The sequence below is a fragment of the Grammomys surdaster genome, unplaced genomic scaffold, assembly GCF_004785775.1.
Source record: "Grammomys surdaster isolate TR1022 unplaced genomic scaffold, NIH_TR_1.0 63, whole genome shotgun sequence".
NCBI classification, from domain to species: Eukaryota; Metazoa; Chordata; class Mammalia; order Rodentia; family Muridae; genus Grammomys; species Grammomys surdaster.
The window spans coordinates 16,160,510-16,183,435 of record NW_021604565.1 but is presented as its reverse complement, the minus strand read 5'-3'; the positions used below and the strand labels follow the sequence as shown (position 1 = coordinate 16,183,435).

Sequence of the window (22,926 nt, the reverse complement as noted above, 5' to 3'; positions counted from 1 at the left end):
CAGCAAGCTGTATTTTACTACTTTTTAGACTCCAGGTCATCAAATGTAAACAAGAGTCTGCAGAATCCATGATAGTGCAGTTCAATCAATTGTGCACTATTGATCTACACAATTTTATTCTACAATTTGGCTAGGTCTTAGAAGCATTGTGGGGAGTAGAGGCAACAGAGTGATACTCTCATATTCTCTCTCTCTCTCTCTCTCTCTCTCTCTCTCTGGTTTTTGTTTTGTTTGTTTTGTTTTGGGGGGGCAGGCTCTCTCCATATAACTCTCTATCTCCAAGAACTCACTATGTAGACCAAATTAGAACTCACCGATATCCACCTACCTCTACCAGATATCCACCTCCCTTTACCTAACTAATGCTTGAAATTAAGTATGTGCCACACCATACATACAACAATAGTACCTACACCAAAGGGGGGGAAAAAACAAGGTACTGATCATCTCACAACAAAGTCAAAAGGAGAGAATCACATGTACATAATACCACCTACAACAAACATAACAGGAACTAGCAATCATCTGTCCTTAATATCTCTCAATATTAATGGAATCAATTCACTTATAAAAAAACACAAGCTAACAGAACAGATATGCAAACAGGATCCAGTATTTTGGTGCATACAAGAAACACACCTCAATAACAAAAACAAAACCTACCTCAGAGTAAAAGGCAAATGGTCCCAAGGTCCCAAGAAACAAGCTGGAGTTGCCATTCTAATATCTAATAAAATAGATTGTTCAACCAAAAGTAATCAGGTGAGATGAGGGAGGACACTTCATATTCATCAAAAGAAAAATCCACCAAGAGAAAGTCTCAATTCTGAACATTTTTGCTTCAAAGGGCACCCACATTCATAAAGAAACTTTATTAAAGCTCAAAACACACACTGAAACCCACACAATATTAGTGGGAGACGTCAACACCCCATTCTCACTAACGGACAGGTCATTGAAACAGAAACTAAACAGAGACACAGTAAAACTAATAGAAGTTATGAACCAAATGAATTTAACAGACATCTACAGAATATTTTACCCTAAAACAAAAGAATATATCTTCTTCTCAGCCCCTCATGGTACCTTCTCCAAAATGTACCATATAAACAATCACAAAAGCAGCCTCAACTGAGACAAGAAGGTTGAAATAATCCCATGATCCTATCAGATCACCATGGACTAAGGCTGGACCAAGAGGGGAATGAAGACTAGACTGTCACAAAGGATTAAAGAATAAAAAAAATTTTTTAAGATGCCTTATAAAGATTTATATAATCTACCAAATGGAATAAAACTTCAATATAATTATTTCCCAAATGGATTTTAAATAATAATAAAATACAACCAGATGAAATCCACAGTTTGAATAAAATAAAATAACCAATATTCACAAGGTGTATTTTGCCTCTTGAAAATTTCGAAGCTTGATGGTATATTTCACAATCATCCCAAGTGATAGATTAATATCAAAACTTCCTCTTATTTACTGTTCCTTCCACCCCCTTTTCCTTACTTTCTTCACTAAGCAAAGGTTAGGTTGGGTTACTACATCGCCCTAGGTTGGCTTACCATCCCCTCTTGACTTCACCACACCCCCAAAGATCTGGACTTAACCTAGCAGCTTAGAGACTTCCAGTTTTTCCACCTGTCCACCCTAGTAAACACTTTGGCTGCTTGCTCTTTGTGGGTGCTCTCAGGACTAATCCCCTAAACTAGCTTTATTGTTTCAGGCCTTTACTCACTTGTCAACATGTCATTGTGGCAATTAAAAACTATGACAGTTAAAATTTTCTCAAAGTTTTGTCTGTTTTCATATGCTCAAGTATGAATTTTACTAGTAGGGATTGTGATTTTAGTCAAGTTATCCCAACACCAGGTATACAAAAGATACTCAATATTTACTAAGTAAGTACAGGCATGTCTCACACTATGTTTAAAGTAAATATATTACATAATTAATAATTTGTTTAAAATATAATCATTATAATTTTATTTATTTGTATCTTATACTAGAAAATACAGTTATAACTTTCTAAACTACTCCTCTGAGGAGCAAGATGTCACCAGTGTTCCCTCAGTGAGGAGGTCTCGATCACAACAATCCTGTAAGTCTGCCAACTAGGGAAAACATTTTGTACTAATTCATTCTTTTTAAGGGTAATTGTAGGATTTAACTCTTCAAGGTATGTGGGGGACAGTATTGCTTGAGACGAGAGGATAAATTAACAAGGCTGTGTCTTGAGAAGAGAGTGTAAGCATCTTTAAACACTAGAGCTATCCCTCTATTGCCCACCCTAAAACTCTGAAGGGCAGTACAGACAAAACCTTTGCTAGAGGACTTCTCCTAAAAGAATTCATTGTAAACCATAGAGAATTACTGGGAACACTACCAGCCCAAACCAAAAATAAATAAAATATATTTTACTTAAATGTGGAGAGCTGAGTGTAGTGGGCCACACCTGATACCCCAGCACCTAGAAACTGAAACAGGAGGGGAACACGTTCATAAAATTAAATAATTACAAAAATTAATTTAGGAACCATTGATATACCAATCGTTGGGGTTAAGAATACTCCTTATGTAATACCTGAATGTTTATTTCCCAATAGAGATATGCATGTAACACTGACACATATATCTGTACACAAAGTTGAAAACTAACATCAATTATTTCTTCATCATGCATATTCAGGTCTAATTCCATGAAGACAACTTTAAGAGCATTATCTTTCAGGTAACAACAGAGGGTTCTCTCACACATAAACTAGCACCTGACATCTGCGTATCAGGAGGACATGTGTGCTGCTCCTTAGCTAGCTCTATCAACCTCATTGCTTCAGATTACGATTACTCAGACCCATCATTTACATGTATGAAGTAGTCTTTGGAAGACAGATAGGTTTTTCCTTAAGTACTTAAGATGAGGAAAACAGTACAAATTGGACTCCTGCAGATTGTCTTCAAACGTGGATAAAAGTCATCTCCATCTTGTGATACCATCATTTTCTCTCCACCACCATTCTCAAAAAGATAGCACAAAATCTACATATTTACATTACAAAAACATTAAATAAAAGATAGAAGTTTACAGGGATGTTTCTAAAAATAGGAAGAAACAAACTTCCATAAAATAACTCTTTTTTAACAATTTTGCTTAAGAAAGAAAAAGAAAGAAAGAAAGAAAGAAAGAAAGAAAGAAAGAGGAAAGAAAGAAAGAACAAAAGAAAGAAAGAAAGAGAGATAGAGAGAGAAAGAAAGAAAGAAAAGTAAATTTTTCCTTATTTGCTGGTTATTTCCCTACATTTTTCTACAAATGCTTTCTGTCAAAAACATATTTAAAGCCAAAGTAAGAAAGACATAGAGTGTGCTATTTGCTAGTGCTAGGCTAAAATGAAATTAGGACCTGAAAAAGATCAAAGACACTGGGAGTTCTGAAACATGTAAAAGAAGGCTGTTAAATTTCAACAAGTATTTCTGTATGACCTGATAATATTTAAAATATACTATTCTTTTATTAAATACACCAATGAAAGAATATCAACTAAACAGCATGTCTGAGACCACGAGGATAAGTAGCCAAGTTAAAGAGTGGGGTCAGGATGGTCTTTTGAAGGTGGACATAATTTTTAACATAAAGTCATCAAAACAAATTATATGGTTTTGTTACTTTATGGCAATATTTCTTTCTTTTTTATTGGATATTTTATTTATATTTCATATGTTGTCCCCTTACCCCATCCCCCACCCACCCGGGAACCCCCTATTTCTTTCTTAAGTGTAAAAAGAATGGATAGAAATTAATCACTTGCTTAACCTTTATTTTATGTCTGTTCTCTAAAAACATTAGGTAAGAACTAATTATTAGTCTAATTTTTAGGTTACTTAATCTTGAGTGAGGAAAAAAACAAAAAAAAATGTTCTGAAAGCAACAATGAGTATGCGGTTTTGGCTGTCAGTTATTTCTCTTCCTTCTTGGAAGAAAGATGCCTGTTCCCAGGCCTATGGTTGGGCTTCAGTGTTTTAGGGTTGAGCCACAATTAGCAGTGCTAACTTGCATGCCCATTCTACTTTTATAATGAACACCACAATGGTCACATTGACTTTTCGTACATTTGTAGGATAGTTCTGAGACACATGATCACTGCTTCATAATTAAGAGTTATGCACCTCTCAGAGATGATGGAAGCCAAATCTAGAACCAAAGCTCTGGAGGAGCCTTCCCTAATGATCCTCAACATCTAGAAGGAAAATTTAAGACAGAAAGAAAGAATTGGATCTTGAGTCCCAATATTTAAGATTCAGGATTATCTTAAATCTGAATATACCTCTGAAGTTCAGAGATAAATAAACAAATTCTCTTCATTTTTAAAGCTGGTCTCAGCCATGTTTTCTACTACTTGTAATTAAAATCTTGAGTAGCATTGACACTGTGAGAGAAGCCTTTAATCCTATATATTGCTATCTTGTTGGCTATCATGAAATTAACTCAGTTTTTATGGAAACTGTTTTCTTTTGTAAAACATAAGCATTTGACAATTCTAATACATGCTATAACCAGTTTTCTTTAAAATGATTTTATAGTATAGGTCATTTGTTATTACTGAAATATTTTCTAAGATTAAAAAGAATCACAGTCACATGATTCATACTGAATTTCATATGAAAATTATGACACCAAATTTGTACTAGTTAAGGGTAGGAAAAAGTAGAACAAATGAAAATTAAAATGTCTCTAGCAGCATTAATTTTTTAAATGTTCACGTTAGTCAATAACAACCAAAATTCTAAGCTAAAACAGAAATAAAAGAGATAGATATATTAAATATTATTTCTATCATAAAAATAAATTAAATTGGAACTTTAAATGATTTGTAATTATAAAAAGTGTGTTTCTTGACAATTATGCGTGCATTGATCCATGTAGACACTGGTCTGAAATTATTGATTTTCCTCTGACTCCTACTCACCTCTGGTTAAGCAAAGAGAAACCATGCTGTATTTCCAATAGGAAGAGTGAGTAGAAGAAATCACCCCTTTTGCCCACTTTTTCACCCCCAAAGGCAGGGTAGGCATAGAATGGAACAGGCTAGTGACATTCTTTCAGTGAAGTACCTTTTATCATGTAAAAGTGCACTTTATAGAAGTAAGTAGGCTCGCTACCAACTAAAGGCCTAGAGCACCAAATAAAAGACACTTGAAGAAGCAGGAAGTGGGGGGCTAGAAAAATAGCCCAATGGTTAAGAGCACCATCTGCTCTTCCAGAGAACCCGGGTTTAATTCACCGCACCCACATGTCTGTAATGCATCACAACTGTCTGTAACTCCAGTTCCAAGGCTTCTGACATCCTCAGACATACATGCAGGCAAAACACTACTGAACATAAAATAAGCTGTCATACAGAAATAAATAACAAGTAGCAGGAAGTCTAGAGTTGTACAAATCACCCCCCCCTTTCAACTTGAAGCAACACAGTCCAACTTGCAGAGAGATCCCTCCTGCTTAGGGAGGCAAGAAGGCACAAGTCTTAGACTTAATACTACCACATATCATGGTAGAACCAAGGACCAAGTAAAGTTCCAAAATCCACTCCCCTAGGTGGGTACCCACAGGCTAACCCTGTAGAATAGTGAGGCAGCCGAGTAGCTGCATCCATCACTATACTCAAACTCAAATGAGGAAACAGGAATCCACAAGCTACCAAGGAGGACATGAAAGGTAACAATTGACCTTGTCTTTGAGGCTGTTGCTGAGCCTAAAGAAGTAAGACAGAACACCAGGAACAACGAAGTGTCCTAATGTCAAGGCTACAGTTTCAGATGCAGCCTCTACATCTATTGAGATAGAGGCACATGAAACAGTGATACACTCAAGACTGCTACCCTACAGTGGACTTTGGAGACCCTCTCACAGGACTGTGGAGGTTCCTATAGCCAGAACACTCAGACATGACCTAAACACAACAGCTTTGATAGCTAAAGGACTGTCTCAACCACAAATCCACGAAACTCAGGCAACACAGTTATTACCATAAAGGACATCTGCCATGTTAATACCCAGTACCAAGCAGTCTCAAATTTCTGCCTGTATTTCAACCAGCTGTACTATAGGACAGAGTGCAACCCTGAAAATGTGCAAGTACTAGAAACTATAAATTAGGTTCAATCCATCTTAGCATGATTCTTGGTGGCCCTGGGACTGCCTTCTTCAACAATATTCCAACACTAGGCATCATAGTATGGCTCCGAGTCTCCACCCACTAGAGGTTATCAAGGGATAGTAATCACAGAACTTTGCCCCGGAACTCAACATCAGACTCGTAAAACCTAATACTGAACAGATGCTAATAGCTCTGGTCCCGGGAACAACAAGTGCTTACAGCTCTGGTATCAAGTAACAGCACATGGTTCAAGTCTATTGGTCACTCTAAGCAGCCTCATTTGTGGCTGGTGGCAGGATTTGAGGACCATGGGTTCTCCATAACAACAGGTAACCTATATTTCTATTGCCCCTAGATCTACCTCACTGCTGAACTGGTCTTGGTAGAAGAACCACAGATGGCACAGCACGGCAACATTGTAGCCATGAGTGTGGTCCCTGTGTTTGAGTTCTATCTGGAGACCGGCTGAAGCGCACACACCTGACAAGCTGGTCACTGTACACAAGGCACCTGAGCCCACTGTAGACATATGGAGAAGCCTCGGGATTATACTATCCTTTTAAAGTACTCCTCCATTTCAAAATAAACAACACAGAAACTTTGAATTCCAGACAAAGTTTGGCTTCTGTGGCCCTCTCATGCTAAAACAGTGACAACACAGTACTCACATCAAACATAAGGCGTGTTGCTAGTGCTAAAGAGGAAGCTGTAGTGAGTACAACTCCACAAAACTGAGCAGGCTGCATAGAACTATTACTCAGACATAATAAACAAGTACAGATTTCATAGAACTAATACATAGACATAATAAACAAATATAGATCACAAACACCTCTGTCTTTATAATTTTGATCCATCAGTGCCCAAAACTTTTAAGAAGCTAACTTATAAAACAGTAAAAAAAAAAATCAATATGCCAGAAACTATCCATAAAATAACCAGTAGGACAAGGTTTAGATGAAGATTTTAAAACAATTATTTTAAGGACACTCAACACACTCCAAGTAAACACAGAAAAAAATCAATACTCTAAAAAAGTAAGTTAATTAAGCAATAATTTTTAAGTCAAACAGAAATCCTCAAGCTAAAAAATAAACTAAGTAAAACTTAAAGCCTGATAAGAATAGATCAAACAGAAGAAAGACTAAGTGAGCTCAGAGACAGTCTGTTTGAAAATACAAAGTCATAGGGAGGGGGGATGGAGAAGAATAAAGAAAGCTTATAGAGATTTTTAACATCATTACAAAAGCAGGTATATGGTTTATGGTGTTCCAAGAAAAACTTGAGACTATCAAAGCAATAAGAAGTTTATTTTAAAAGAAAGTACTAAAATGCTCCCTAAACCTAGAAAAAAAATCAAACAATCATTGACAAAAACGTCAAAAGTCACCAGTGGGTCAAATGAGTGTAATCCAATATAATAATTATGCTCTTGAAGATGAAAGATAAAATAAAATGCTGAAGGCAGCAAGAGAAAAAAGAAAAAACAAAATAAAATCCTGTGAGGCTATCCAACTCACCAACTCAAAGAAACATTCTGTACAAATCCCAGAGGCCAGGAATAAGAGTTTACATCACTAGATAGAAAACTGCAGCAAGGAAAGAAACTCTAGTCACAAACGTACACTATAAAATACAAGAAACATGCTCTCATGCCACCTGCCAGAAGAAGCTGAGTGAGTATATTTCTACCAGACATACAATGTACTAGAGGAAATTCTTCAGACTGAAAGAGAAATTAATAAGTAAGAAGATAACATTGCAAAGGCAGAGTACCCCAAGATGAAATTTTTTAAGATCACATCAAAACCTGAGACTACGACGGTGGCTGCAGAGTCTGAGGGAAACAGGACAAGGTTGATCAATACGCACTGAGTTATAACTAGACAGAGGTACAAAGTTCTGGTGTGTTACTTAATAATATGGGCATTATAAATAATGATGCCATATCATTATTTAAAAACTAGAAGAAAGGATTTTGCCTACCATGATAATGAAATAAATTTTGAAGACATAGGTATGTTCAATCTTATTTAAACATTACATGACAGATACATACATAAGTGTCATACTCTTGTTGAACCCCATACACCCTGATTCCTTAGATTTTCTTTTACAAGTATGTTACTATGCAATCTATGTTCCATAAGATGAGTACAGTGCTGAGGACAAAGAAAGAACTCTTGGGTATCTAGTGCCAGTGATAGCACAGCTGATCCTTCTATGGAAGATAAGTAAATAACATAGGTGAAATGTGTCAGAAAAAGAAGACACATGCAGGTTGCCTAAAGAAAATAAACCAAAGCTGGAGTGAGCGTCAATGAATCAGAGTGAACAGCGTAGCATTTGTCTCTTTTTAATCCAAGGACTGCTGGAATCAAGAGTTCCTTGTGAGCAACTACTTTCAACTCCTGGGTTAGTGATGTCATATTAATAGCTTAAAATCAGCTATGTAAAGTTAATAGCATGGAAATCCTCATACTTTACAAGTCAAGTCCTTTTTTCTTTAAAGCTTAGCTGTCAAATATTTGAGAGAACACACTACTGCTCAACCAAACAAAAGCTGAGAAAAAGAATAATTGACCAAAAGCCTCATTATTTATCCTGAGACTTCATTAGATCAAAGATTATCTGAGACCACCAGACATTTAAGAGGAGGACAATCACTGTGAAGGGAACAGACTAAAGTAGAAAAGAGTAACCCGTTCTCAGTCACTGAGAGCTATAGGGGTAAGATAATTTTTCAAAATAACTAAGGGGCGGGAAACACCTACAATTTAAATTCAATGCAACTTGAACATTCCTGAACTGCTATGAATGTCACTGCTCCCCGTCCTTACACACTCTGACTTGAATTGCATGCTTCACAGGTTGTATGTTCACTCATGAGTCAGACACACTGGAGGTAGAAGGGTAAACTGAGAATGTGATTTTCAAGTGTAATAAACAGGCAAACAATGAGAGGCCAGGCTTCACTTAAAACTTCCACTGGCTCTTGAGAAAGAAAAAAAGACCTAAGAGTAGTTACCAGTCAATTATATAACTGAATCTAGTTCCTAGATTTTAAAATTATGCACAAATCCCTCTTACATTACTTCACAAATTGAAATTATTTATGCTCTATTTCCCTATACAAAAAGAAGTACAGTAGCAGAAAACACCAATACAGAAAACAAGTAAAACAAAGAGAAAATCAGAAGCACGTTCAGAGGTGGTAAGAACGCCAAAGTGAAGTAAACCCCGCACACGTCTTCTGGAATTTATCAAACAATTGCCATGTCTCCCATGTAGGCAAGTTAGTAAGTAGTATGCAGCCATCTGACTGAAGCAGGGAGAGCTAGTCTAGGGTAAGGAGAGGGAGCAGAATTATTCTACGGAGGCAAAGAAGACACAGCAAACTGTAAAGGCAGGCAGGAGAAAAGAATGGAATGAGTGCCCTCAAGTCAGATATATAGAACCGGATTCAAATGAGGTAAAGAAAAACAAACAAATGGTGGGTACAGTTTCCTTAAAGAACAAACTGAGTAAGATTTAAAATACAGGAAACTAAAACTTCCATAGAAAACTGTGTGTACTGTGTGCCATGCATAACTGTATTTGGTAAACAAGTTGTTACTGAGAAGTCAGTCGTGTCTTTCACTAGCGGGATGTGACAACTTGCACATTTTGTCAACATAGAAGATTATAAGTTCATAGTAAGTATTAGTGATTGAAGACAATATACCTGCCATAAGTTCTTGTACACAATAAAGAACATATGGATTCTTCATATTATTACTGCAGGCTATAATTACTGTGGTGACAGGGAAAGCTGTTGAGCCAAACTTAAAACTATGTAATAATACCCCTCTATGTGTAGAGATTATATATACATAGTATTATAGTATCAATATTATGTTAATAATATATAACATAATTAATATAAAGTTATTAAAATATAATATATAATGTGATGTTAATAATGCATTACAATATAATATAGCTCATTTAATATATCATTCATATATATATATTGTTCCATACAGATTGGGTCCTGGAACCCTGATTAAGTGTAGTGAAGAAATGAGGAAAGGACAGATTACTTGTTGAGTGATGATGGGATCATGTGTGGTTCTCTAACTAGCACCACAACAACCTGGAACTTCAACCTCTTTATTATGTACAACACAAGGAGAGGGCTTAGCTACTCTCAGTGAGTGGCTCTGTGGGAGAGCAGTCTTAGGCCAGAAACATCCAGAGGAGGAAGCTGGAGTTACTAATCTTTATACACACTGACCAGTGGTGCACACTCATACTCAGACTTCCAACGAAAACTTTGCCATCTCTCTTGAGCATAGGCCATGTGGGTAATGCATTGACAATTGTCCCAAGGGCTGAGAGTCCTCAACAAGGCCATGCCCATGCCAAAACTCATATCCAGTCCAGATTCACATACTCTGGATTGCCTAAGCTTCCTATAATAACTTTCTAGCAAAAACAGTCTCCCAAATAATTCAGTGTTACAGGCTCTAAAGTCTCCTAACAGGTGCACTACTTAGTATGTGAGTGCAAAGTGGCTACAGAGTTAGGGGTCTTCTCTTTTCTTCTTAGTTCAGTACTACCCCGTGATAGGAAGCTTTCTCTAGATTCATAAAATTAATAAACCTAAGATTATTAGAGATACAATTTTTTGAAAATTTTATTAATATTCAACTGTTAAAAAATAAATGACTTAGAAAGACAAATGATGCATGTTTTCTCTCGTATGAAAAGGATAGATTTGTGTGTGTGTGTGTGTGTGTGTGTGTGTGTATGTGTGTGCTATGAAACTAGAAAGGAGCCATGAGAAAAAAAGAGAGTTAGACATTGTTGAAGCTATTCTCTAAATACTATTCTGTATAAGCTAGAATGCATATCAACAAATTATACAAAATGCTTAACATTATGAGCGTGCTCGCTTCAGCAGCACATAGACTAAAATTGGAACGATAGAGAGAAGATTAGCATGGCCCCTGCACAAGGATGACACGCAAATTCGTGAAGCATTCCATATTTAAAAAAAAACATTATGAGCTACACACACACGTGTGTGCGTGCACTGGCACCTATGCCCCCACATAAATATGCATATGCATGTACACACATGCACACACAAACATATAAAAAAGAAAATAGTAAAGTGAAAAATTCAGAGGCACAAGCTACCACCCTGAAAGCGTCCACGGCTTACAGCATGCACTTGTAAGCAGAAACTTACTTCATAAATAACCTACGAATTTCTTCTCCAGACTTTGATAATTGATAAATTTCCCTGAATAAGAGCTTAAGTATTACTCTATCTGCTCTCATTTATGCCCAAACTTTAAGAAAAGAATTTAAACAGTTGGCAGGGAAAAAAATCAATGTTTAATGTAATGTTATTAAACGTCTTCACTTATATATGAATGTCTAAGAAAGAACAAACTTTGGATAGCTTTGTGAAGAAAATTAGATTGACTATAATATCAAACAAGGACTTAAAAATGGTGAATCAAATTATTAATTAAAATAATTAGCATTATATATATATGCCATATTAGTCACAAGCAGAATCAGTGCTTCAGTTGTTCAAAAAAATAAACTGGTTTAGGTACATCCGAACAGACTAGCCTGACTCCAGCTCTGTCTCTGCTCATCTCTCGTCTTCTCGTGCATGGGAATCTATTTTAACAAATCCCTCCGTCTAAGGTGAATATCATTTTAGTAAAACAGACATAACATGTCCTTCTGTTTCATAATACCCACATGAAAGCTTTATAGTTTTCTATTCAACATATTACTAAGAGTTGACCATAAATGTATTTTGTAATTGCGCATTTTAGTTACAAATATAACATTATTTGATTTTACTTTCAATACTAAAGAAACTCATCTTGAATGTGTTGCTCGAATGAGTTCCTACAGTCTTGTGAGCCCATTGATCTTGTACCCAAAACAGACGCTTCCTGCTCTTGCTGCCTGTGTCCTGTGATAACTCCCCTCGGAGAAGACACAGCTGGGCCTCGCTGGAATTCACAGCCACAGCCCTACGATTCAAGTCACTTCTTTCTAAAATAGTATTTTAGGGGACAAATAATGTCCTTAGTGTCTCTCTTATCTTAGAAAAAGGGAGAAAGACTAGAGTCAAGGGTATCATCTGCCAGGGTACTGCTGGCAGTGGAGAGCATTATAGAACAATATAGCTATCTCCAATATTTGTGTGTGGAACAAAGGAGGATTCTTTAAACTGGCAAATCACAACATAAAATTTTTCTTTAAATGCCATTATATTTTCCTGTTCTATGTATCTGTGTAATGCAAAAACAAAATTATAACGTGAGTAAAATTCCATTTCCTCAGCACGTGATAATTGGGTTTAAGGGGGAAAAAGTTATCCATTAGTGCAACTTTTAAGTTTCCAGTATGTGTCTGTCTGTACACATACATGCATGCATATCTAGACATAAGCCTTTATAAATGCAATCTGGTCACAGCTATCAATGGTAAAATACTGAAACCATGTTTTTAGAACATGAAAAAAAGTGCTGAATAACATATCTGAAAGTCCTCAGTGTGAACTACATGAAACACAGTCTCTTACCCAACCTTCTCAGCTGTAGTCTGTTCTTATCTGAAGAAATACTGCCACAGCAGGATTATACCTTTAATCTTTTATCAACATTATAAATATTTCAGTTATCAAAATTATTGAACGACTTTATAAATAATGATTGACAATTCATAAAATGAATGGCCTATGTTTAAAATATGTATTACATACTAATAAAAATTCATAGCCATTTTAAAGACAACTTCTCTATGTCTAATGAAATACAAAGAAGAAAACTAATTTTTAGCAATGTATTTGCTTGTAACAGGGCACTTCTCATTTCTCCTCGGATCTACTTAGAAGACACAATGAAGAAGCTGAAGGAGCATCAGCAGTTGTTCTATAAGCACCTTCCCTATTATACAGAAATGTAAAAATAGACAGCTGAAATTTACCAAAGCTCCTTAAAACTACATTTCACAAATTCTTACAAACTGTCTAAGATGGACCTTAACATCAGCCTCAGTGACAGCATACAGTTAATATAGGAAAATATATATACTTAATTCACTGTGTATTCAAGAGTTAGTTGTCTTCCTTGATAGTAGAGACCACATTAAGAAGACAATGTATAGATATGAATATAGCTACAGATGACCCTGAGTATAGCTTCAGATAAAGATGGCCATGTGCATGACAGCAGACCCAGTACATTCCAGTCATCCAAATTAAAAATACATAACTTACCTACTAAACGCCAAACCTGTTTCTTAAGGCTGCTCCCTAGAATAATTGTGGGAAAATAAAGATAAAAAGTAGAAGCAAAAATCCATTGTCATGGAAAAAGAATTAATCACAAGAGATTAGATAGAAACTAAGATGTCCCAGTCGCTTAATTCCTTACCAAAAACCAGAGCATTTGGTCTTTGGTATTCGCTGGAGAATTAAACAGGCACTGGAAGCTGCACTGGAAGACGATCCTTCCTCCCAGATAATGTCCTTAGCAGTCTCTGAAACTGGACTCCAAATAGAACACAAGCAGTGGGAAATCTACTGAGTGCCAAGGACTGAGATGATGAGTGGACCAAAGAGAGGGACGGCAGCTAATATCAATACACATAATACCTGCTTCATAAAGTACTGTTCACAAATGCAGAACACCACTGCAATCTCCTTTCCAAAATTAAATTTAGGGAAGACTCTCGGAAATTCTTCCATTGTGTACTGTCGTCACATGAAATCAAGTAACTACATTTGAACAGTAAATATTCTATCAAAAATGTCATTTCCAACTATAAGATAAAATTTTTTAATTAAATAAAAGTGAGAAAATGTTAATACCTTGTTAAATAGGATACTGTCAAATTTCCAAATATTAAAAATATGTTCTTTGCAGTGAGGCCTTCTACTCAATAAGTTTTCCTAAGTCAATGTTCTTTAACAAAGGTTTTTGCAAAAACACTAAGATAAGTTTTCCATCATTTTTATCACAAACTACTCAATGACATACACTTATTTGGACCACTCTAGACCAAACAGATAATTCTTACGATATTTTAATTTATCAGCCAGATTAGGTTAACTGAAGTGAAAAGACTCACAGTAACCCTAAGAAAATAAAAAATAAAATAAAAAACAAACAAAAATCCAAACTTATAAGAGGAGAAAGAGAAGTGTGCATCACCAGTCATAACACTCTGTCTCGACAACGGTTGACAGCTATCAGACCTTCCGGGCTCCTACTGCCACCATATCCCTGAAGCCAAAATAAACTCTGTCTTCATTGAAATGAGTTTAAGTTGCTTTTCTCAGATTATGTTATCACAACAACAAAGAAAATAGTTAATAAACCTGACTAAAATTTTTTCCCAAGAACATTCCTCCAATAAATCGTGCAATCTGTAAAAGCCCACGCACGGCATGCGTCAGTACATCTCTCATCTGAGGGCTACCTGAGACTCTGAAACGATAGAGACTAGAATTGGATGGCAGACGCTGAATGCCAAATAGAGACATTAAAAAACAAATCCAATGACAAATTTACAAGGATCCATCACTCATAAAGCACCAAGCATGATAGTCAAAGGTCTCTCTGACCCTAATTAAAGGGCCCCTTTCCTTTAATGCAGAGGAGAAATCGAGCTGGAAACCCATCAGAATTTATTTAAATGAGTGCAAGAATTTCAAATAAAACTAAGTTTTCAGATAAGGCAAACCTATCCAAAAGACAGGGTCCTCTAAGACCCACAACAGAACATGATGCTTGTACTGCAAGACATAAAGATGGCCCACCTGAACCTAGAAGTGGAGGCTACTCCTCCTAGTGGAGTGGAGGACCATCTTAATTACAAATAGACAGAAACTTCAAATGCAGTAGATGTCTTACAAGACTGAACTCTCCATTCACATGCCTCCTCCTTGACCCTTGGTAATCAATAAAGGATCTGATCTTATCGACCAGCAGGTATAGAAGGAATAGTGTCTACCTAGTTCCTAAATGTGCTGGATTAAATAATGATTTACTGACTATCAGATATAGTTTAATATTCTAGTAAGGTCCCTTCAGAATGATACCAATATGCAGCTATAATAACTCCTGGAAACTTAAACAAATAATAAAGGTTTGCACTGAATAAAGTACAGATACCATTACTGTTGTGAAAGATTGTAGAGGGAGGGATCAAAAGATGTAAGGTATTTATGTTAGAATAATTCTATCATTTAAGGCTGGAGAATGCAATGGTAGGATTATACTCCCTAAGACTGTTGTTGGGACATTTCAGTAAGCAATGTGGTACAGATACCCTAGTGAGGAGACACTGAACATAACTGATGGGAGTGTGACAGACATGAACCCAGGCGAAGGATAAAAGATGTTCTTAGGAAATTGGAACCTCCTAGGACTGGTGGATATGATAATACGATAAGACTTCAGAATAGCGGAACCTAACAGGATATAGTTAATACTGTCAGAAGTCAGTAAGAAGGGCAGCAAAGCTAGAATAGCAGGAAACTCAGACCCTAGATTCATGGAAAAAATAACAAAGAAAATATGGTATTTTGGGGGCAAAAGATGATAGATAAATAGACAATGGATGGATAGATGGATGATAGATAGATAGATAGATAGATAGATAGATAGATAAATAGATAGATAGATAGATAGATAGATAGATAGATAGATAGGTAGAAGACTGAAACTGGTCACTTCACATAAAAGTGATAACCCCATGCCCAATAGTAAAATTCTGAGCCTAGTAAAGTAGATAAGCAGATACCCAGGAAGAACATTTAATATCACCACAGCCAAGTCATACAGTTGTGATTTTCCCTGTCCATTCCAAGTATTTTAAGCCATTATAATCAATTAACTATAAACTAAAGAAATGGACATGTACAGACTTTTGAGGTCTAAATACTAAATCCAATAGACACAAATATTCAAAAGCATCAAAAGACCATGGTGTAACAGGACTGCCAATTAAAGTAGATGTATATTTAATTAAATAATAATTAAGTCCCAAAAGTGATAAACCAAATATGAGACTCACAGTTCAACTTGAAGGTAGCTGAAATAAATCTCTTAACCCCATCAATAACATATGAAGGTACAAAGAGTACTAAATTGACCAGAACAATTTCTTTTTCTTGTTTTTTTTTTTCCAAAGTACTATGAACTAGAAGGTGCTAGGCATACTAAATATACATCAGGCTTTTAGCCATAACCTTAGGAAAAGCAGTGAAAGTAACCAAAAGCATATAAAGGGTGTCTTAAAAAAAGGAAATCCTAAACATGCCAAAATAAATACTTTAATTACAGCAGTCATAACTTTTCATATTATTTTATGAAACTGTAAAACAAGTCAAGTGATTGAAGCATGCCCTAAAGTTATATAAAAGACCTCATAGCTACAAAATAAATAATAAGGCAGGTGTGCCTATCATCATGAAAAAGTATTACAGACAAAAAAGGGCTCACTATTTTAGACACAGCTTACCTTCAGATGAAGAAATACTGACTTAAGTCCTTACAGATCTTTGAGGAAAATCACTACGATTCCAAAGTTTATGCCTAACCATAAACAAACAAAAGAGAAAAGAATCAAGTAAAACATTCTATGAAAATACCTGTTTCCTTTTAAAAGTACTGAAGACATTTACTGTTTAAATGAAAAATGAATTCTATTTTCACAGTGAAAAACAATGGAATTACATTAAAATGCTATCAAAAGCAGATTCAGAAATAGCTTCATCAAATTTCAATGAAAAGAAGAAAATGTATTGACTTATCCTTGATTGGCAATTAAATGATACGTGATCTGAATTGTGTCCACGCAAAGCTGTGGCTTTGAGGCCTGACTCCCAATGTCTCACACTGCATCTGTACCTGAAGATAGAGGCCTGAAGAGAAAAGTGACTGAAGCACACCACAGAACAGGCTCTGGCCAGTGACTAGCATGTTTACTACAAGAGAGGTACACACAGAACAAGCCTCTGTCCACATGGGCTAGGAACCATATACAGACACAGTAAGAAGGTGGCCATCTCTCTGCTAAAGAAGAAGGAAGAGCCTCGCTTGGTGACTTAAAGCTCCAGAGATTCTGTTTCTGCGCCACCAGCTGGCAAGACTTTTCTATGGCAACTACAGTAATCTAACATAGATGAGTACATTCTTTAAAACACTTTTAGAATTTATTGTAACAACCAATAAAATTAGCATAAAATGAAGGTAATCAATGTTAATGATGGACAGTAATTTTATGTATTTATGGTGACAATTTATTTAAATTAGGCTTTCAGGAAAACAATTTGGCAGTTTAGTATTAAAAAGCTGATATATTCTGACCTAGGCATAGATAATCAGATAATCTTTTTTAGAGTAAAAATCTTGAAAATATAAGATATCATCATCATCAAGATATTAACTAAGACAAGTGATGGTTAATAAATTATTCTAATATTAATATCATTTTAAATTATTATTTATTATATCAATTATATTGATCATCAATATTGGTATTAGTTATTAGTTAACATAATTTCATCATAATATAATATATTGTAATAGTATATCATTTAATATTAATTAATAGTTAATGTCAATACTTGGTCAATAATCAATTACTGTTTATTTTCAGCCTATATTCTAAGTGTGTTACATATTCTTGTTCTTTTAGGATTAAAAAAGTCATCATGTTTTTATTAGCTGTACTTAAAAATCGCCAAATCCAAAGATTTGCTTTTAATTTATTACAGTTTTCTATAGATTTTAATCAAATGATAGAGAGATGATCAGAGACTATTATTCTAATACCAAACCACTGAGAAGCATAATGTAAATAATGACAAAACAGAAGTTTGCTTTACATGCAAGACTTTACCAACTCACACAAAGTAATGTTCTACTCCTTTAAATGCTCTAATCAGATAGTACCCTTTCTATGTATTTTTCTCCTCAATTATATTTGCACAATAGTTCATGTTAGTACCAAATAAGGATAAGACATAATGCTATTTCCTAATACCAATCCTCAAATATCTACAGATGAGGAATCAAATGTAACCACAAAAGCAGTTTGAGAATTTTAAACAGATGCTAAGAGGCTCCTCAAACATCAGAACCATCTGTAAAGAGAGAGAGAGAGAGAGAGAGAGAGAGAGAGAGAGAGAGAGAGATGCCTAGATGATTGGGTAACAAGATTCCCTGCGCTTCGATAGCTAGAGGCAACTTAGAAACACGGCTGTCAGGCTGTGGAGATTGAACCCCTTACTTGGATCTCATTGCTGAAAGCGGATACTTACAACAACAACAACAACAACAACAACCACAACAACAACCAAGCCATCAAGTCTAAATTTTCACCTTTTAAGAATAAAGATTCAAAGAAAAGGGATGACTGATAAAGCAACTTCACGTATAAGAGCTAGTAAGAAAACAACAATTTAAATATGGAAATGAAGTTTAGAGATTTAGAATTCTTTGTTTCTTGATATAAAAGTAAAAAGAAATTAATTTCCTGATAGACATGGGGAGGGAGAGTTGTTGTAACTAATTAATTGGAAATAAATAAAATCATTGCCAAGTATCAGCACTAAGGATCTAGTGGGGCTCCAAAACTTTAATTTCTTAATCCCACAGACCACCCGAGTCTCCTCAGGCAACATTCAGCAATAATAAGGGAGGCTTCATCACGACTATGATACAACTGTTTAAGTCATGCTCTAACAAAAGGTAAAATGAAAGCTGGAATGACAGTGCTTTATAAAGATATAAAGATGCTTTCAGAAGCCGTAAGTTACTCAATGAAAACCCCGTGCCAGGCAGGCTAACTGCAAGCAGCTAGTAGGAGAGGCCGCTGAGTCCCCACAGAACTTGGTTGTCCACTAGAACTGCATCACAAGACCCTATTGCTGAAAACACTATATGCTTTGGTAGCAGGACCCAGAAATCAAGCTGGAACTAAGAGATGGGTAACAACCTCCCTCTGTGAGGACTAGCTCACACTCTGCCAGAAGGCACTAGGTAGACTGCTGGGAAAGAACTGCCATAACAACCTTCTTTAGCTGTGGACCCTGTGTGCCACACTACTGATCTAGCTGTGCAAGATGCAGCTACCGGAGCAATAGCAGCAAGTCAGGAACAAGGGTAGCCAACGGCTTTCTAGTTTGGTTTTTGACCTACCTCACAGGAAGGAACCCATGTCTAATACTGTTAACTTGGTCAAAAATTCATGTCTTGGAAAGTCATAGACCACAGGGGGAAAGTTATTCCTATTGTTTGACTAAATGGATATAATATGCACATTGAATTGCCAGCTAAATAGTTATGTTTATGCCCAAAGATTAACGCTGACATAAGCTTTGATCAGAGAAAAAGCTCCTCACTACAGTGCATAGCAGCAACTAGAGAGACTCACGGGTGATGAGTGATGAAGCACACAGATGAAACTGGGATTGTGGAATGCTCCCCATCCTGACACCAACCAGTACCACTCCACTGTAAGGCTCAGGCGAGAAACACCTCAGAGGCAGAGGGGAGAGCAGAAGTGGTGGGAGCACTAGTGTGAAATGGAGCACTATTACTCTGCTGACTTCACAGCAGAATGCTGATAGATACAAGACCTGAACAAGAGTGCACTTGGTAACATTGTCCTCTGGGTGTTGGGAGGGTGGCCAGGAGATTCACTGGTGTGGGGCTGTTAGGCTGAGAATTCAGCCTTCATGAAGTGGCTATACTCAGCTTATAGTCACTGAAGAAGGGAAGATTTGTTGTTCTTCAGTTTAGTGTAACCACTAGTAAGGAGTCCATATTCTTATAAGTAATCCCTGACCCAGGATCCTGTAAGAAACGCTAAAATAAGGCAAAGGTCACACCCACCCTGAATTAAAAATGCAAATGATAAGATCTGGGAAGAGTTAGATGGTGATCAGGGATGGGAGGGGAGCAAAAAGAGGTTATCATACATTACACACATATATGAAAATATCACCTTTAAAGTTCATTTTCACTAATTATTAGTTAATACATGCTGTTAGAGCAGAAGAACTGTGGTATAAGCAAAGTCATTTAAAGCTCATTTCTCCTATTGGTATGTGCAGCATCGATAATCTACTGATACTGACAAGTATCCCCCATGGCAGGGGCTCTGGTTTAGGTCATCCAGTGCTTTCATTAAGGTTTAGTGTATAGCATGCACATTAAATTGTCATTGTCTCAAAACCCAGGGGGAAAACACTTTAGCATCACCACCTATAGTTGAACATGTGAAGGGAACATATCCAAAAAAATTCTTATAAATGTATTCATGAAGACATATTAAAAATATTTGTAGCACTTTTATAATAGCAAAAATGTAGAAATAATTCAAACAATTCTCAGTGAACAAGTGGACAGAATGTGCTATAACCTTATGAAATAGATTATCCATCAGTTGAAAGAACTACAATATCTCAGAACAATATAAGTGAAGTATAAAATTAAGCAGAAAAATATCTTTTTTATAAAAGTGAGACAATTAATGCTCTTCAGAGGCACATGAATTGGGAATCAATATAAAAAGTAAAAAAAAATTATGAACTTTGGGGTCAATCTGATTAGGATAAATTGAAGAAGCTGAATGAATGAAAAGAGGTAAACAAACATGTAAATTTTATTATACCTCTAGTTAGAGATGGTACATTCATGAACATTTATCACATTGTTCTGAAATAATGGATTTCTTAAGAGCTAATATTAGGGTATCTTCTTGCCATACACAGAAAAAAAGAAAAAACTATGCAAAGTTTATGAAGTAAGCAATTTAAGAGCTGACGAGACACAAGCTGGATTCATAAGAGAACTGGAGTTCCATAGTTGCTCTCTCCTTCCCTGTAAACAGCTCCCAAGGAAGGGAGGAGCCAGGCACAGTCTGAGCAAAGTGTGAGAACCAAGTTTGGAGAATGTTAGCTGCTGGGAGAAGGGTCAGTGCTCCTCAAGGGTGTGGTTCCTGATAAAGTGACCAGACTTCAGGAGAAGGCCCCACATCTAAGAATATTTAAACACCCTTAATGGGGAGGAACTAATTTTATAAGGTTTTTAAAATACAATTTGGAGGATGGAAGCACTTACTGCTCTATCAGTTGACTGGAGGTTAGATCTCAGCACCGTACCAAGAGACTTGACATGGTAGTTCTCTGTCAGAAGATCAGCTTCCTTTAGATGAAACACAAAGTAGAACCTCCACAAGAAACCATATACAATAAATGTACAGAGGGAGGAAAGAATCCAGAGTCTTAAGAATAGAGAGCAAAAGAGAAACAGTTCTAAAGATGACCAGTGTGGGAAAACATGGCGGATGACACAGACCAGCAACAGACTACCAGTACCATAGAGGAGCCCCTGGATCTTATCAGGCTCAGCCTGGATGAGCGAATTTATGTGAAAATGAGAAATGCTTCGAGGCAGATTACATGCTTATGAGCAATATTTAAGTATGATCCTGGGAGATGTAGAAGAAACCGTGACGACGATAGCAATTGATGAGGAGACATATGAAGAGATATATAAATCCACAAAATGAAGCCTCTCTATGCTCTTGGTGACCGGGAGATGGTGTTGTTCTAGTCGCCCCTCCATTGAGAGTTGACTGAGACAAAACTGGAGACAGTATAGAAAAGTGGAGACTTTGCCTCTTGAGATGTATAGCACACTCCCAGAGAGAGAAGCTCACACTGATAGTCAGAATAACCTGAGGATACCTCTCCCTCAAAAAAAAAAAAAATTCATTTGCAAATAACTCACTAGCTCTCCAGCTAAATGACCTGTCCCTTTCGCCAGCCCTCCAGTCAGTGTGACTCCTCTTTGCAGGAGTTGGTTTGCCCATTGTTCTTGCAGTTACCTTCAGGTTGTTTTAAATTTGATGTTTCCTTTTTTATTTAAAAAAAAAAAAAAAGATGACCCGTGTGTTGCAATTATCAGATAAGTACTTTAACTGTATAGAGTTTATTAAAGAATTTTCTGAGAGGACCAAAATATACATTCAGGAACTAGGAGAATTTAAGAAAATTAATGGCAGTCTACATTAAAAAGCAAACCCCTCTAGCCTCTGAGTGCTGAGATTAAAGGCATATACCACCACTGAACCGATCAGGCAGATATCTGAGTTCTAGTCCATCCTGGTCTACAGAACAAGAGAAACACTGCCTCATAAAACAAACAAACAAACAAACAAACAAACAAAACAAGCAAACCCCTCTCAGGATCCAGGGAGCTGTTTAAAGAAGGAACAGAAAACTTCTAAGACCCAGAGGGCATAGCTGACACCAGGGAAACAGCATCTTCAAGATGAAATACTTCTGAAATCTCAGAGGCAGTAGGAATACGCACAGGGCCCACGCTGATTCAAGCCAGAATGTTTCCCCATGATGAGAGGGAAATTGGACACAAGCTCCCATCCCTAACCTAATAAGAAGTTATGTGTAATTGACATTTACTTACAAAAGAAAACCAATTTTCTCCAAAGGGGTCTTACTAGGTATCTCAACCACATAAGGGTAGGTTCCATCCCCAGCAGTAGACAGCCAATGCAAGATAAACTCAATAGTAGTTTTGTAGATTTTTATCTCACATTGCTTTGTCTGGGCATCTTTTGTCACATTGGTATTTTGCTTGCATATTATGGTTTCCAAATATGTGTTTTTATGGTGTGTGTGTGTGTGTGTGTGTGTGTGTGTGTGTG

General features: G+C 36.4%; 1 protein-coding gene, 1 non-coding gene and 1 pseudogene across 2 annotated transcripts in view; 2 read left to right on the top strand and 1 right to left on the bottom strand.

The window, feature by feature from the left end:
* Positions 1 to 22,926, bottom strand: part of Rims2 (regulating synaptic membrane exocytosis 2) — a 463,872-nt gene that overhangs the window by 248,600 nt on the left and 192,346 nt on the right. The window lies entirely within an intron of this gene.
* Positions 11,092 to 11,198, top strand: LOC114621891. The gene has a single exon (XR_003711486.1). It is a non-coding gene; the product is annotated as a U6 spliceosomal RNA (small nuclear RNA).
* LOC114620609 lies at positions 21,537 to 21,838 on the top strand (annotated as a pseudogene).